The 18,087-nt window shown below is 36.6% G+C and overlaps 1 long non-coding RNA gene across 2 annotated transcripts in view; it reads left to right on the top strand.

Annotated features, from left to right (window-relative positions):
* Positions 1 to 17,827, top strand: part of LOC132370498 (uncharacterized) — a 132,431-nt gene extending 114,604 nt beyond the window's left edge. For both annotated transcript variants that reach the window (XR_009504591.1, XR_009504592.1), the window contains exon 6: positions 17,784 to 17,827. This is a non-coding gene — a long non-coding RNA (uncharacterized LOC132370498). The remainder of the gene's footprint in view (positions 1 to 17,783) is intronic.
* Positions 17,828 to 18,087: the final 260 nt, after the last annotated feature.

Raw genomic sequence — 18,087 nt, 5'->3', positions numbered from 1 at the left:
CAGATGACATGATACTATACACAGAAAATCCTAAAGATGCTACCAGAAAAATACTAGAGCTCATCAGTAAATTTGGTAAAGTTGTAGAATACAAAATTAATACACAGAAATCTCTTGCATTCCTATACACTAACAACTAAAGATTAGAAAGCAAAATTAAGGAAACAGTTATATTAACCACTGCATCAAAAAGAATAAAATACTTAGGAATAAACCTAAGGAGACAAAACACCTCTACTCTGAAAACTATAAGATGCTGATGAAAGAAATTGAAGAAGATCCAAACAGTTGGAAAGATATACCATGCTCTTGGATTGGAAGAATCAATATTGTTAAAATAACTATACTACCCAAGGCAATCTACAGATTCAACACAACCCCTATCAAATTACCAATGGCATTTTTCACAGAAATAGAGCAAAAGAAAAATTAAATTTGTATGCAGACACAAAAGACCCCAAATAGCCAAAGCAATCTTGAGAAAGAAAAATGGAGCTGGAGAAATCAGGCTCCCTGACTTCAGACTATGCTACAAAGCTACAGTCATCAAAACAGTATGGTACTGGCACAAAAAGAGAAATATAGATCAATGGAACAGGATATAAAGCCCATAAATAAACCCATGCACCTATGATCAATTAATCTACAACAAAGCAGGCAAGAATATACAATGGAGAAAAGACAGTCTCTTCAGTAAGTGGTGCTGGGAAAACTGGACAGCTATACATAAACAAATGAAATTAGAACATTCTCTAACACTGTACTCAAAAATAAACTCAAAATGGATCAAAGATCTAAATGTAAGGCTGGACACTATAAAACTCTTAGAGGAAAATGGCATGCTCTTTGACATAAATCACAGCAATATCTTTTTTGATCCACCTTCTAGAGTAATGAAAATAAAAACAAAAATAAACAAATGGGACCAAATTAAACTTAAAAGCTTCTGCACTGCAAAGGAAACCATAAACAAGATGAAAAGACAACACACAGAATGGGAGAAAATATTTGCAAATGAAGCCACCAACAAGGGATTAATCTCCAGAATATACAAACAGCTCCTGCAGCTCTATGTCAAAAGAACAAACAACGCAATCAAGAAATGTGCAGAAGATCTAAATAGACATTTCTCCAAAGAAGACATACAGATGACCAAAAAGCACATGAAAAGATGCTTAACATCACTAATTATCAGAGAAATGCAAATCAAAACTACTATGAGATATCACCTCACACTGGTCAGAATGGCCATCATCAAAATGTTCACAAATAATAAATGCTAGAGAGGGTGTGGAGGAAAGAGAACCCCCTACACTGTTGGTGGGAATGTAAGTTGGTACAACCACTATGAAGAACAGTATGGAGGTTCCTTTAAAAACTAAAATAGAACTACCATATGATCCAGCAATCTTACTCATGGGCATACATCTGGAGAAAACCATACTTTGAAAAGATACATGCACCCCAATGTTCATTGCAGCACTATTTACAATAGCCAAGACGTGGAAGCAACCTAAATGTCCATCGACAGAGGAATGTATAAAGAAGATGTGGTACACATATACAATGGAATATTAATCATTAAAAAGAATGAAATAATGCCATTAGCAGCAACATGGATGGACCTGCAGATTTTCATACTGAGTGAAGTAAGACAGATAAACACAAATATCATATTATATCACTCATATGTGGAATCTAATTTAAAAAAATGATACAAATGAACTTATTTACAAAACAGAAACAAACAGATATCAAAAACAAACTTATGGTTACCAAAGGGGTAACGTTGGGAGGAGGGGTAAATCAGGAGCTTAGGATTAACATACACACACTACTATATATAAGACAGATAACCAACAAGGACCTAGTGTATAGCACAGGGAACTCTACTCAATATTCTTTGATGACCTACATGAGAAAAGAATTTGAAAAAGAATAAATATATGTATAACTGAATCAATTTACAGTAAATTGACTAACACAATATTGTAAATCAACTACAATCCAATAAAATTAAAAAAAGTAAAAGTAATGGGAATGGATTATACAAATTATTTAATATTAGAAATCTTTTGAGGTAATATACTTTTTTTTTTTTTCTTTTTTTTTTAAGACTATTTTTCGAGGGGATGATTTTTTTTTTTTTTAATAGCTACTTTATTATTTATTTATTTATTTTTGTTTGTGTTTGGGTCTTCGGTTCGTGCGAGGGCTTTCTCCAGTTGCGGCAGGCGGGGGCCACTCTTCATCGCGGTGCGGGGACCGCTCTTCATTGCGGTGCGCGGGCCTTTTCACCATCGCGGCCCCTCCCGTTGCGGGGCACAGGCTCCAGACGCGCAGGCTCAGCAGTTGTGGCTCACGGGTCCAGCTGCTCCGTGGCACGTGGGATCTTCCCAGACCAGGGTTCGAACCCGTGTCCCCTGCATTAGCAGGCAGATTCTCAACCACTGCGCCACCAGGGAAGCCCGAGGTAATATACTTTTAAATGTTTTATAGCTAATGACAAGGGCTTTGTTTTGTGTAATGATATCATTTATAATTCCAGTAAAATTGAATTTAAAATATACATCATTGCTATGTTTAGTTCCTTTGCCTCATTATTTGAGGCAAATTTTATTTAATTTTTCATCATTTAAGATCACTACCTTTGAAAGCATTATTTCTGATAATCCCACAGTCTATAAAAATTATAACCTAATATATCAACTTGAAGTAATGAAATTCCTAAAATCTATCCCACTCATTTTATTAAAGAAGAAATTGAGACCAAGGAGAATAGTGACTCACCAAAGGTCATACAGAAAATCAGTGACAGAGCTGGGATTGGAATTCGGGATCCTAGTGATTCAAGCCATGCTCTTTCATTAACCTATGCTGTCTTTTGTTTCCGTTTTCATTTTCATGGTAAAAGTCATTGTCCTGATTGTTGCTCAAGTCCCATTCATGATCAATGTTTTGCTATTCCGTGGCCTCAGCATTTTGTTGAAATTCACTGCACAAGTGTCAAATCTTCCTGATTTATGTTGTTTTTCTCACTTCAAAGTTTATGTTTGGGAAGGGGGTTTGTCTGGAAACAAATTGTAGCTTATGTTAACTCTAAGAGTATAGTTGTAAGGAGCTTTCACATTTTACATTATGCATAGCAAGTATTTTTTTACGTCTTTTGGAGCAGCAACTACTGTATTACTTTTGGAATAAAAAATTTAAAAAGAGATAAACAACACCTGAAAAAGTTTATTCTTCTTGCAACTCTCATCATTCTTGGTGGTTCCCTGGGCTAATTTTTATAATACATGAGATGGTTTGTTTCTTTTACGAACTCATGGAAGAAATCAGAGTTTAGGAAGAATCCCTCTGCCTTTGTACTACATTTTGTTGTATGAAATCACAAATACTCCATTAACTGTATAAACTTCCTCCTAAATATTCAACATGTTTTTCTTTGTTGGTTCTTTCCACTCAACCTGTAAACATAATTTTTTTCTCATTCTAGACTGATTAAACAAAACCAAGCACCCATTCCATCTCATATCTAACTCTACCCCATATCTACTTTGATCTTACATCACTCTGGCTGTCACTCTGTTACTACCTTATATATTTTTATATTCTCAGAGAATGCAGTAATGCCTAGCACATAGTGGGCAAGCAGGAAACAGTTTAGAAATACTCTGTTACTGAACTTTAGATTTTTTTTTAACTTTTTATTTTATTTTGGAGTATAGCCGATTAACAATGTTGTGATAGTTTCAGGTACACAGCAAAGCGACTCAGCCATACGTATACATGTATCCATTCTCCCTCAAACTCCCCTCCCATCCAGGCTGCCACATAACATTGAGCAGAGTTCCCTATGCTATACAGTAGGCCCTTTAGATTATTAGAACTTTAGATTATTTGATCTCTCTATGCTGCCCATTCTGCAAATTGACATGAACTTGCAAATAAAGGCAGTGATACAATTAACTAAAATGTTTCCTATAAAATAAGCCAATTTTTCAGATGAGTTCTCTAAATTTGAAAGAGTTTTATGTTTATTAAAATGAAAAAGAGCAATTTCAGTCTTCCTGTGAGATACCTCATAGGACCACGCACCTTCCCTTATCAGAAATTATCAAGCTGAAATGTCAAATGTTTTATAAAACCCTTTGATAATATCAGTTTCTCCAGGTAGAATGAGAGCTTTATGAGGACAAGAAAACTGCCCATATTGTTTAATGCTCTTTCTAGAATCTAGCAGTGTCCACTGATCCACTGAAAGCTCCCTGAGGACAAAGACTATCTGGCAAAAAGTAGGAACTCAACAATTACCTGTTGAATGAATGAATAAATGAACATACTGAGAAGGTTTCAGTAGCTCACAATAATTAAATTAAAATTAAAATTTAGAAGGGGATATTCAGTATATTTGTCAATTAGCCGATTAAATGTTGCACAGTTTAAAAAACTTTCTGATGATTACCGTGAAGTGTAAAGCGTCTTACCCTTGAAACTGACTCATTTATGATTATACTAATGTATAAGTAATAAGCATTGTTGATTCATTAATAGATAATTTCAAATATCCAAAAGCTTTCGTGTGGATGGCTTTTCAGGTGATTGTGTAAGCTTTTCCTTTCTTCATTTGTTAGAGTTAAAAGCTCTAAAAGCTAAAGAGTGACAGACATTATTTCCCTATGCCTTAGTAAAACCTAGTATTTTATATCGGGCTAGAGAGCATACTCCACTCAGGGTGGAAAATAAACACATTTCCTGTTTTTTTCTTTTGAATTACACTTAGCCATGAAAATGGCAAGATTTACTCTGAATCTATAATCTATAATTAGAACAAAGAATCTGACATCCTTTTTTTAGGACTAATGTTTGCATTTGTCATGTCAGTCTGTCTCATTTCATATGGATCTGTGAGCTTGTAACAGTGAAAGTACACCTCCTTTTGCTCTAGGAAACATTGTGCTGCAGTTTGGTCAGTATTTCTGTGATGTTCCATTAAACAGGAAAATGTATAGACTTATTATTTTATGTTTTGAAAGTTGTATTTCCCTCTTAATGCATAGGAATTGTCTCACATTTAGCTTTGGGTTTTGGTGTTTTATTTTCACTTTTAAAATACTTACTAAAAAATTAACTTGAAGAGCATATTCATTTATGTAGGTGTGGCTGAGCAATGTTCTTAATATTCAAATATGATAATTTTTTAGTGATACTTATCTTTTTGGTATCTTTCTTAGAAGTTGACCAAGAAAATCCAGTACACAAACAGCCATGATTTCTGCAACATGCAAGTGAGAATGTTCTTCATTGACATTTAGAACTATGATTTTCTGAGCCTTGAAATGTTTGCAAAAATCTTCAGAGTAATTGATCTATGTCTTACTTTCAGTTTTTATTCCAGTTTCCTTCTTGTAATGTCATATTATTGCACACTAGTGTATCTTTTCACGTAAAAGATCCAAAGTTTATTCATTATGGCAAAATTCTGATCTTTAAGCTGGGTAATTGGTGGCGTATTGGGAGTCTGAAGGAAAGTGGTTACCTCTAAGAACCTGGAGAGAAGATTTTAAAAATTTCTCTTGAAGTTATATGATCTAAATAAATCTATAATAGGAGGAGGCAAAATTTATGCTAGATTGCCTGGAATAGTGTCTTGAATTATAGTTTTATTGCTGATGTTAACCAAGTTAAAGGACAAATTAATCAATGAAGGACTGTACCTAGCTTAGGAAAACATGTTATGGAGAAAGCAATTTCTTTTGATGTATGTGCCTCAAAGTCCAGCATAGGGAAACATAAAATATAAGCAGTCCTGTACCTATCATCTTCCATAATAAGTTAATGAATTGTATGCTGCTTGGTGTATCACTCTTATGTGAATTCAGCTATTATAAGCACACCAAAAATAATTGATCATTTGTAAATATACTAATATATTTTAGATTCTAGATCTTCAAGACTTGGGCAACTCATTGTACTATCAAACTATCACATGCTTCTGTTTAAAATTCAAGTAGAATTAAAACATCATGTCTCTCCTCTTGCTTTATAAGCTTTTAAAATTTAGCCAGACTGGCCTAGATTATTCAAATATATGCATAAATTATTGGCTGCATCATCCTTAGAGATGAAAGCTGCATTTTGTGGAAATATTTTATGTTTAACTTACTCGAGTTGAGTATTTGCCCAGCATTACAAAGAAAAGTAAGCCAAGAACATACAGAAAGTGTGAATAGATTCAAATAAATTGTGAAAACAAAGATCATGATGCAAAGTAAAGATAGAAAAACCACAAGAAATATGGCTTAGGCTCACCATGAGCTACACATGTTGGTGTTAGGTTAGAACAACTTTTTACTGAAAGTAACAAAATGGACTAAAGAATGTTTCTAAACTACCACCAATTTTCCTTACCTCTTTGGGTCTTGGCTTTCTCTGAAGGATTACCTTCAATGTAAATACACGTTTATTATGTTATTATTAGGAGGAGCTCTCCAGTTATTTCTTTAAAACTTTAGTTTATTAAAAAAGACAGGTGGTTTTTTTTTTTGTTTTTTGTTTTTTTTAAATTAATTAATTAATTTGTTTATTTTTGGCTGTGTTGGGTCTTCGTTTCTGTGCGAGGGCTTTCTCCAGTTGCAGCAAGCAGGGGCCACTCTTCATCGCGGTGCGCTGGCCTCTCACTATCGCGGCCTCTCTTGTTGAGGAGCACAGGCTCCAGAAGCGCAGGCTCAGTAGTTGTGGCTCACAGGCCCAGCCGCTCCGCGGCATGTGGGACCTTCCCAGACCAGGGCTCGAACCCGTGTCCCCTGCATTGGCAGGCAGATTCTCAACCACTGTGCCACCGGGGAAGCCCGGCAGGTGGTTTTAATCATAGGAGAATAACAAGTATAGGGGTTACTGTCCAAACTTAAATGAGTATAATATTAAATAAAATTTATGAATGTTTTCCACTCACCAGACAACAGCAGAGAGCTATAATTTTTGATAGAAGGCAAATACATAAAGCGAGTTTCAAATTCAACCTAACTTGCTGCCTATGGGCACTTTTTAAACCATGGCACAAAACTGGGAACCCAGACAGACACCAGTAACTGGTGTGGGTGAAGGGAAATTGGAGCTCAGGGCTACTGAGATAGGTAGAATTTGTGGGGGGATGGTTTTAGAGACAAGCGGGAGGCTCAGAGCAGTAACACCCAAATCTGCACTGAGTTCCCTTGAGAATTTGTCAGAATATTAAGCTGCATATACTTAAAAGGAGAATTTTTGAGGTCCAGAAAAAATAGCTACTGGGGATCTTTGTGATAAACAGATATTCTGGAGATTACACAGTCCTTGGAAACACTGCCCTTCTTAATGGCAGAGTGAAGAGATTTCACTGAATAGAGTTGATAGCTCAAAAAGACCATGCCTTTGCAATAGGACTACTTTGTTAGATATGCTTTAACAAAACCTAAAAATAATCCTTAGAAGATCAAGCTGATATACCACCAAATTTTCTGCCAGAACAAATGTTCAAATTCTTTAAAGGAAGACCAAAAAAATGTAAGCACTCAACAACGTAGCATTCACAGAGTTCAGAATACAATAAAAGTTACTAGACATGCAAAGAAGAAGGAAAAAGTGACCCATACATAGGAGAAAAAACGCAGTTACTAGAATTTATTGCAGAAATGCCAAGAATGTTAGGATTATCAGGCAAGGGATTTAAAATGACTATTATAAATGTTTAAATATTTAGAGTAAAATATGACATAATGAATATACAGATGGGAAATCTCAGCAGGGATGTAGAAATTGTAAAACAAAACAAAACAAAAAAACACTTGGACATACTAGAACTAAAAAATTAAACTATTAAATAAAAACATTACTGAATTGACTAAATAGAACATTTGATTCTGTAGGACTAGTCATCTTGAAGACAGATGTGCCAGGGAGTATATGCAGGGAATATCTGTATCTTCCTCTCAATTTTGCTGTGTATCAAAACTGATCCAAAAAATAAAGTCTTAAAATATTAATAATCCAAAAGATGGTATAAATAATAAAATAATTTAGAAGAGTTGAAACAAATAATAAATAAAACCAATAGATTTCCACTTAAAAATGTCAAAGTAATCTCATTAAATATTTGAATGAACTAAACTCATAAAATAAAAGACAGAGATTTTCAGATTTGATAATAAAAAATAAGACCTGACTACTTCTCAAAATAGACATTTTAATTATAAAGATATGGATAGAACAAAAGTAAAAGATAAAGGTGATGTACCATAAAAACCCTTACCCTGAGAAATCTGGAGTGCCCATATGATTATCAAAAAGATATTTTAAAACATAGATTATTGCCAGAGATAAAGAGGGCCTTTAATGATGATGAAGGGGCAATTTATCAAGAATACATAATAATCCTTAAAATTATCCACTTAATAAAAGAACATTAATATACATGAAAAGAAAACTGACAAAACCAAAGAAAGAAATGATTGAATCCCCAAATATAGTTGGAGATTTTAATATTCATCCTTCAATAAGTTTAAAAATAAAAAACAAGTAAATTATAGAAAATTAGTAAGAATACAGAATATTCAAACAAACCAACACATTTAATCAAATGAACATTTATGAAATCCTATAAAGGGAAACCTGAAAATAAACACTCTTTGCAAGTTAATATGGATCATTCACCAAAACAGATCATATATGAGGACATAAAATAAACCTATGTATTTCAAAGGTTTTTATTCATACACGACATACTTTCTGACCATAGCAGAAATAAATCAGTAGACAATGACAAATAGATATATGAAAAAAACCCTACGTATTTTGAAACTAAGCCATACATTTATGAATAACTCATGAGCCAATGAAAAAATTAAGGTTTAATTAGAAAATATTTAAATATAATGAGAATTAAAATAAATGATAATTTTATCTCTAAGAAGTTTTAACTGTGCTTAGAGGTAAATCTAAAGCCTTAAATCCTTATATTAGAAAAGAGGAATTTTGAAAAATCAGCACCTACACTTCCATCTTTAGAAACTAGAAGAGGAGAATATATTAACGCAAGTACCTAGAATGAAGGGGACAATAATGTTAAGTGTTAAAATGAAAGACATAAGGCATTAAAGTCATAAAGCAATAGAGAAAAACAATGAGTAAACAGAGTAAAACAAATATAAACTTTAAAAAAAAAAAATACTAAATTTATAAATTCCTACCTAAATAACTGAAAGAGAGAGATAGAGAGAGAGAAAGAAAGAAAGAAAGAAAGAAAGAAAGAAAGAAAGAAAAGAAAAGAAAAGAAAGAAAGAAAGAAAGAAAGAAACCACCAGATTATAAGTCAAGAATAAATGAGGGGCCATCTCTCATTGAGAATTAAAGAGGGGTCATCACTACAGATCATATAGGTATTATAAATAATGAAGAAAAACTACAAATAAATTTAGGCCAAAATTTTTTGAAAATTTAGATGATTAAAATAGTCATATTTCTTAAACAAACACAAGAACCTGAATCAAATGGTGGAGTAGGAGGGTGCAGAACAGAACTCACCTCGCGCCATGAACATATCAAAAATACATCTACATGTGGAACAATTCTCACTGAAAACTAACTGGAGACTGGCAGAAAAACTCCTGTACAACCTAGGCTGTAAGAAAGATACATGGGGAATCAGGTAGGTAGGGAAGAGAAGAGATCAGGTCAGAACCTGTGCTCTAGGGAGGGGACTTTTAGAAGAAAAGGGAGATTACAGGGGCAGAGACCCTCTCTGGGGAGCCAGCAGTTCAAGCCACATATTGGGTGCCCCAGGCCTGGGGTCCAACAAAGGGAAGATGGGCCCCTTTGCTGGTTGGAAGACTGGTGGGACTAATAGGAGGGCTGTAGGAAGCCTGGACTCTCCTCCTGAGGAGCAGGGGAACACTTGCTTGCTCCTGAAGCAGGAGGTAGATGGTAGATTGAAACCTCATGGCTGGCTGACTGCTTTCCTGTGATAACCCAGGCATGTGACCAAGCCTGAGCTGAAAGAACACTATAGCACTGTTTGCCTTGCGCCTCAGCTCCACACTGGAGTGTGGGTGGCCATTACTGAGGTAAGAGCTCAGCCAGGAAATGCTATAGCAAATAAAATCCTAAGCAGCTTCTACGCAAGGAGGAGGTGGCCATTACTGGTGATCGCACAGGTGGCACATCAGAGGCAGACCAGATCTTTGACACTGGCCAGACCACCACATCCCTTGTCCTCACCCTCACTAAATAACCATACCAGCCCTTGCTCCAACACTGCTCTCCTCTAGGGTGAGGGTGCTAGTGCTGGAGGGGGAAAAGCACACACTTGAAGGGAACTGAGCCAGCTCAGACCAGACCCTCAGTGCTTCTCCTTCAGCATCTTGGGACCAGACCATGCTCCTGATAGGCCACTGAGCAGAGAAGAAGCCTTGCCTCACACCTGTCTCTAGCCCTAGACACTCCATCTCCAAACTCACCTCCTACTAAAGTGATACTTGCCAGCACACCTAAGGAAAGATGTGACTTGTGTTCACATAAAGATCAGCTCTCCCACCAAAGCTTCTGGGCACACACAGATTATATAGGGACTCTCCCATATAAGGACAGCCCTTCAAAACTTCCACAGAAGCTGTTTAACCTAATTTCATAGAGACAGAGGAAGATAAGCAAAATGAGAAGACAGAAGAATTTGTCTCAACTGAAAGAGAGCAAGAGAAAATGGTGGAGTAGAAGGACGTGCGCTCACCCCTTCTTGTGAGAGCACTGGAATCACAGCTATCTGCAGAACAACCATCAACAGGAAGAAGCTGGAACCCACCAAAATAGATACTCCACCTCCAAAGACAAAGGAGAAGCCACAATGAGATGGTAGGAGGGTCACAATCACGATAAAATCAAATCCCATAATCACTGGGTGGGCGACCCACAAAATGGAGAACAATTATACTACAGAACTTCTCCTACTGGAGTGAAGGTTCTGAGCCCCACATCAGGCTTCCCAACCTGGGGGTCTGACAACAGGAGGAGGAATACCCAGAGACTGGACTTTGAAGGCCAGCAGGATTTGACTGCAGGACTTCCACAGGATTGGGGGAAACCGAGACTCCACTCTTGGAGGGTGCACACAAAGTCTTATGCACACCAGGACCCAGGGGCAAGGAGCAGTGACCCCTCAGGAGACTGAACCAGACCTATCTGCTAGTGTTGGAGGGTCTCCTGCAGAGGCAGGGGACAGCTGTGGCTCACCATGGGGACAAAGACACAGGCAGCACCAGTTTGGGGAAGTACTCATTGGCGTGAGCCCTCCTGCAGACCACCATTAGCCCAACCAAACAGCCTGTAGAATGGCTAATTGGATAAAAAACCAAGATCCATCTATATGCTTCTTATAAGAGACTCACTTCAGAGGGAGTGGGAAGTGAGTCTTCCTGAGGAAGTAATATCCTCCACTCTCAGAAATGAAGCATGCATAGGAATTAGCCAAGTACATTGGTTGTGGGTGGGAGATAGGGGGTATTACAGACCAACAGATTGGCAGGAGCATGTGCAGAGGCACATGAGACACGTTTTTCACATGTATCTAATGTACTTCTAAAACTACCCAGTGAGGTAAGGAAAATAAGTAATAATAATATGGTACAGAGAATTTCATAGAACTCAAAGTGCCAGCTACAGCTGTTACCCCTTCTGATGAAAGCATCCTGAGGCGTTCCTCCTTTTTGAGTTTGGTGTAGCGTGAGTGATTGGTCCTGTGATTAGTACTGACATAAGAGGCACCCTAAGGGACATGGAAGAAACTAACCAGCCAAATAGTGGTGTGGCACAGAAAACTTCCTTCTAGAAAGAAGACATTTTTAGAAGGAATATCAGAATTTGAAAGCACTATTTGAATGGTTCTTGGCTGGAAGTCTTGGGAATGACCTTTTTTCAAGCCACAGTAACTTCCTCAAGAGATTTCTCAGGGAAATACACCCATAAGAAAACAATTTACTTGTTCATTAATTCATATAAAATATTTATTGAATTTTCATTATGTATCAGACACTGTTCTAGACACTGGGGCTTTCTGAATGAGTCAGATCATCACAAATGGTAAGTAAGATGTTTCATTTTTGTTAGGTAGGCTTAAGTCCATAACTCACATAGTGAAGCTCTCTCACAATTTGGTGAAAAAACTTTACAAGTAATTAAGGTTACTTGGTTGCATGCAGCAGAACATTATTCTGCTTAACCTAAGGAAGAGCTGAAGGGGATTTATTGGCATAGCTTTAACAACTGAAGGAAGAGATGAACAGTCACACCTTGGGAAGACCTGGAATTGGGGCAATTCCTGGGATCAGTTTAGCAGAACCTTTTGAATTACTTCTCAAGGAGGCTACTATAGATACCTTAATTTGAACTGTGTTCTACCTCTTTATATCTAAATTGAAAAATTCAATTTTCCAGGAGAAAAAGAATCTAATTATCTCAGTGTGGGTGATATGTCCAACCCTGTGTTCAAAAGGACATGTCCCTAAGATTGACAGTTGCCTCAGAACCATGCGTAATTCCTGGAGAATATTACACTAAAAAAAGAAGTATGCAGAAGTAAGGGGAGGAAGGAGGGAAGCTAAATAGACAAAACAACGGGTGTTATTACAAAGTAGCTTAGCCTTACAGAGTGTGGCTTTCCTACCTTCACCTCCTTCTGATGCCAAGACACAAATGTCCAGTAGAACCTAGTACATGCATGAGAGAGTAGAAAGATACCAAGCAGATACCAAGCTGAATGGACCTGCTCAGAGATAGTGCTCAGGTTTGGATCACCAATCCAACTGCATGGAAGGGTGAAGCAGAAGTTGTGAGAATTAAGTCATGCATTCATTTACTCTTTAAATATATTTACTGAGTGAATTGTCTTTGGCACTGAGGTTACATCTGTGAACAGGATGAACAAGTTTCCTAATGTCAGGGAGCTCACATTATAGTGAGTAAAGAGAAGATTCTTGGGCCATCTCCAAGTTCATCAAGACTGGTACTTTTATTTATTTATTTATTTTTTACAAATAAAGGGTAAAGGAAGCAGAAGAGAATGGTTAAGCTTGATGTCTTCTGACTCTTTGTTTTGGCACCGGAGTGACATGGAAGACAAGGATAAGGAAGAGAGAACATTTTTCAAGCATAAGTTCCATTAGCATTTATCTCACCTGACCGAATCAGCAAAGAGAGGGTAGAGTGGATATTGATAATGATATTAGATATTGATAAGCTTACCTAAACAGATCCCTTTGTTCTAGTGGGGGTGAGGTTATGAGTAAATTATACACAGAAGAGGGGGTCATTACCACACACAGGTTGTACTGTGTATTCATTTTCTCTCTCCAAGAGCCTTATGTCTTAGAAAAACTGAATCCAGTGACTCTAAGGCTCTAAAACTATTTCTTAAACTATTTCACTTCTTTACTTTTCCTTACGTAACGCAAGTGTCACCAGCTTCTCCAGTTTGCCTCTACCAAATGTGTCCCAAGCAATTTCTGAGTTTTTCAGATACTGCCTAAAGGTAATCCTAATCAAATAGCAAAGCATATTCTGCTCAGAAACTCATCTTGCCCCTACATGGCTACCTCTGCCATAACCATCAGTGACTCTAGAGAAACTGTTTTTCATTTGGACACTACTGTCCTCTGTAGATGACCTCTGCTACCACCCACTCTAGCTTCAGGGAATACTAATGCCCCTATTTTCCCACAGAACTAATGAGACCACATTTTGCCTTGTGAAAAGACTTATTTGTGGTTTAGAAATGATAGAAATAAAGCCCAAAGACTTGTTTACATCTGCTATTCAAAGTCACTACCCTTAGAACTCGTAAGCTCAAACCTGACCTCAAAATCCTGCACCAAGGCTGGCTTTTTATTTAGCTTCTGAAATGTCCTCACCTGGCAGAAAACAAGTCACTACCATGAATGTTTCTGCACCTCCACTCCTCAGACTCCAGACCTATTTAGACCTAAAGAGACAGGGCATCTTTCTTTCCTTCAGTCTAAGATCCAGCTCTTTTATGAATCTAGAATTCACTGCTTTCCAGAATGACGATGGTGGGAATCATTAAAGGGAAACATCCTCCCTCACAAGTATGGAATATGGCTTCACAAGTTCCAGAAACAATAGTTTGATAGCACTTCTATCAACCTTGAACTCATTTAATTATAAATAACACCAAATAAAAGACCTTAGGGTATAAATTTCACAATGCTGAAGCTGGTCTCTAGGGTGACATTGGACAAGGTTAAAAGACTATGAAGTCAAACTACTTAGGTTTGAATCCTAGCTCTATGATTTGTATACTAGATGTGTGATAATGGAGACCTTACTTAACATCTCAGTTTTCTCATCTGTAAATTGAGGATAATGATAACTCCTATTTTACAGTTATTGTGAGAATTAAGATTAATGTATGAGAATTACTTATATTTAGCACTGTAGTCTAGTAAGTGCTATTGTATAATGTGTTAGCTGCTGTTATTATTAATTAATATAGTATTAATTTTTGTCTGCTGCATGTATTGATGAGAAGTTTAGGGTTTATACATTTCCTGCTCCTTCTGTAGTCTAGTTTTGGCTTTTGATCGTTCCTGTGCAAAAGTTTGGACATAAATTCATATGCGCATTCCGGAAACAAATAATAATTTTCAAGCATAAGAAAACATAAGTCCATATTCTGAAAAATAAAGAACAAGTATTTTCTAATTGTGCTGAAGTATAATCCTTCTAATATACCTAAGTTACCTCATCAAACTGTACATTTACCCATGAGCACCAATATTGGGTGGTTGCACAAACTTACAATATTTTCTTGCCAGCCATAAGAAAGTATTTGTCACATCTTCATGAATAAGGGAGCTTGACAATTCACTATTTTTAAGAACCAAGAAAAGCTCTGTCCCAAATAAATTCCATTTTTCCCTCTAAAAGGCAGACATTGTTTTGCAAACATCTACTTGAACGGAATTATCCTCATCTCAAAGCTTTAGCTGTCTCTCTGGTTTTGAGATAACACCTGATACAGTTATACAATTTCCCTATCCCATCACCATCTATATATTTTCCATCCTTGCAACAGAAAAGACCTTCACGCTTTTAACACCTCTCTTTGCACATAAGGAAACTTAGGCACAGAGTGGTTAAAATGATTTACTCAAGGTCTCACAACTAGTATGCGATGGCATCATTTTTTTGATGTCTTCTGATTCCAAATTCAGTGGTCTTTCTTTATCCGACTCTCCATAGGAAGGCTTGGATTCTTTTTTAAATTATAACCCAGCTTTTTCTTATCTCAGTTCTACAGATGAGAAAACTGAGACTCACTGAGGTAGAGTAACTTGCCCAAATTCACATGGCTGGTAAGCCTTCTAATGAAGGGTGTGTATTCACAAACATATATTCTCTCTCAGCATCCCTAAATGTATTTGAAAGTTAGCCTAGTTAGAAAATTATTTGATCTTGGAATAGATTTACTCTTCCCTACCATTAAATGGGTAAGGTTTATGATTTTGACCTCATGAGTGCAGCACTCTAATCAAATGACATGATCAGTGATGTGTGATATCATGATGTGAAGGTGATATCAATTTATATTGAACCCAAATCAGTCACAGAAGCTGCTTATTAGTTGAGTGACCATATTTATCACCTAAATCAGGATGCTTTTGAGAGTAAAACTGGTGCTATTAATAAAGATACCGGGACAGCAGAATTAACTAGGACTGTCCTGAGGCAACAAGAATGCTTGGTTAGCTTTCAAGTGACCTGAGAACTTGACCATTGGCTTGTGTTAATGACATTCCTTCATGTAAGAAAAACAGATGGTCATTCCAGGATAAGCATAACCATAATGATAAGCATCTTACACTATGGAAGCAGACACCCCCTGGTAGGTTTCATCAAACAAGTTTTGTTTACAAAAAGAGCAGGCTTCATATTTTAATCATAAGCGCTTCCATTCATCATTAATCCCTTGAAGAACAGAAAGCTCCTGAAATGTGTTTTAATAATAAATATGTTCATGTTGCTTCAGTCTCCTCACTGCCCCATTTATCTGGTCAGTGGAATCATAATGCTTCCCTTGTTAAGACTTCGAATAGATTCTTCTAGCCTGTCGCCAGCTATGTGCTTGCTAATTTCTCCTTGCTAGATGGCTTGCAGAGCAAGAGCCCTGATTTCAAACACTATCTCCAAACAGAATGGCAGTGGGAGGCCAAAGGAATCTACCAAGAAAAGCATATCTGAAGGATGTTTTGAAAAATTATAATGGCCTCTCTTTATTTTGATGCTAATACTATATTAAATCCTACAGTGTTTCTGGAAAATAATGGTATGAAAATGACTTAAAGGAATTTTACTCTCCCTAGGACTTTTTCTTCCTGGTTAATATATTTATTAATACTGCACGTTTAGGATTTATTAAACTGTTTTAAAATATTAAGCTGAAAATATTTGTCTGTCAATTAACTGAAAACTTGAACAGCAGGCAACTTTTATTCTAATGTTTATATCACTGTTTCTCTTATTCAAGTTTAGCCTTAGGCAAAATAATGGATTCAGCAGGACTTTTCTTTTATACACATGTAACCTTTGCCAGTTCCTGTTTCTCCCATTTTGTGTCTTCTAGGTCACTTTATTATTACCTATTACTCCAAGGTCCTGGTCTCTCTGCACTGTCTGCTGATACTTTCATTAGTTCTAATTACTAATTTAATTAGATAGTAAGATATATCTTACTATCTAAGGTACTCCTCTTCCTAAGGTTTCACACTTTTATTGTAGGCTCTTGAAGTTTCCCCTTTCCTACCAGTGAAATGAATCTGTGATAGTGAAGTTTTAGATGCTGTAATGGGTGATGCCAATAACCTCTGGAAAGCTCTGCTGGGAACTATCATATTATACCATCCAAAGAATTGATGCTTGCTCCTTAAACAGATTTGTGTAATTTGTGAGCACTGATGATTTGTAGATCAGAGGAGAGATTGTAGAGGGAACTGAGATAGCTTTCCACTGAGGGGCAAATATGTACCACCTTTCCCCAAAATATTTATTAAAAGCAGATACACGAGACACAAACCAGAGATAAGCCAATATCCTGTGAGGCTTATTGAAGGGCAGAGGCTATGTTTTATACTTGCTTTCTATTTGTCTTTGCAGCTGGCCCAATGGCAACCACATCTAATTTACTCAGGTTTGTTTATTCATTGTGTATGTTTATGTGTGTTGGCATGCACAAGGAAGAAAGAAAGGAAGAAAAACGGAAGAGCTGGGATTTGAACCAAAGCCTATGCTTTTTATCTTGAAATTTCCCTGTAAGTTGACTCTTGTGGGTTGATTCTTTCTGCTTTTTCCCTCCTCTTTGCCACATCCTTTTATACTTATGAAAGAAACCATAATGAAACTGGTCACTGAAAGAAGATGATATATTTAAAAAAATGTGTTCTTTTCACCTAGAGTTTTTGGATAGATAACCTAAAGATTAGAAAACCTAGAGTTTCTGTGTTGAGCATCCGGTTGAATCATGAGATCTTGAGTTCTGAGTATCACTTTTTCAGTGAGAGAAGTCTAAAACTTATAAAGAAGTGGGGGAATGAATTTCTGATATACAAACTTACCAATTTCATTAAGGATAAATGTAGTTGATTATTTATTGTTGGCTGAATGGATAACTACATGACAGATTGTTACCAAAGAATGTGATAGTCATTCTTTCTGTTAACTGATATTTATGATTTTACTCCTTGCAGTTATGACTTAAGATTATCTTTCTCCACCTCCTTGAAGATGTGGCCATATGACTTACTTTAGCCAATGAAATGGAGCTGAAATAACGCATCACTGTGATACAGGCATCTTTAGATTCATCATGTCTTTTCCCATTATCACAGTGTTAGATTATAAAAATAGTGAGATGCCAGTTGGTGGAGAATCTATCAGCTCATGTTTCTGAATGAGGATGAGGAGGAACAAACTGTAATGAAAATGTATGCTGAATAAGAAAGGAGCTTTTGCCAGCTGAAGTCACTGAGATTTGAAAGACATCTGTTATTT

This window comes from Balaenoptera ricei, chromosome 8 (assembly GCF_028023285.1).
Source record: "Balaenoptera ricei isolate mBalRic1 chromosome 8, mBalRic1.hap2, whole genome shotgun sequence".
NCBI lineage: Eukaryota > Metazoa > Chordata > Mammalia > Artiodactyla > Balaenopteridae > Balaenoptera > Balaenoptera ricei.
Note: the sequence above shows the minus strand (reverse complement) of the source record. Positions and strands in the feature narration are given on the sequence as shown.